General features: G+C 28.4%; 1 non-coding gene across 1 annotated transcript; it reads right to left on the bottom strand.

Moving 5' to 3' along the window:
* Positions 1 to 82, bottom strand: TRNAS-AGA (transfer RNA serine (anticodon AGA)). The gene has a single exon. It is a non-coding gene; the product is annotated as a tRNA-Ser (tRNA).
* Positions 83 to 490: the final 408 nt, after the last annotated feature.

Genomic DNA, 490 nt, shown 5'->3' with positions numbered 1-490 from the left:
CGCAGTCGGTAGGACTCGAACCTACGCTCCCAGAGGGAATCTGATTTCTAGTCAGACGCCTTAACCACTCGGCCACGACTGCTTCGATAACTTCATATCATTTTCATCATTTCATGTCGTGCATATATTTTTAACGAGAAAAAAATATATATCTTCTTTTTTATATTTAACACATATACTGTCTGATATAATATCTCATGCAAACGACAAAATAGAGTGTTTTATTAATAAAACTATCTTATAGATGTCAAAAAGATTAGGCTTACGACAAATTTATCTCGCAATAAAAAAAAGAAATATGACATAAAACCGTGCATATCTATATTTTTTCATGAAAAAAATGTCTATCTTCTTCTTTTTATATATAACACATATTGTCTAATTTAATATTTTATGCAAACGACATAAAAATGTTAACCATATAATAAAATTGTCTTACTGGTGATAAAAAGATTGATTACGACAAATTTATTTCATACTAAAAGAATAA

Source organism: Mycetomoellerius zeteki, unplaced genomic scaffold (assembly GCF_001594055.1).
Source record: "Mycetomoellerius zeteki isolate Tzet28-1 unplaced genomic scaffold, Tzet1.0 scaffold41, whole genome shotgun sequence".
In the NCBI taxonomy this organism is placed as follows: domain Eukaryota; kingdom Metazoa; phylum Arthropoda; class Insecta; order Hymenoptera; family Formicidae; genus Mycetomoellerius; species Mycetomoellerius zeteki.
Note: the sequence above shows the minus strand (reverse complement) of the source record. Positions and strands in the feature narration are given on the sequence as shown.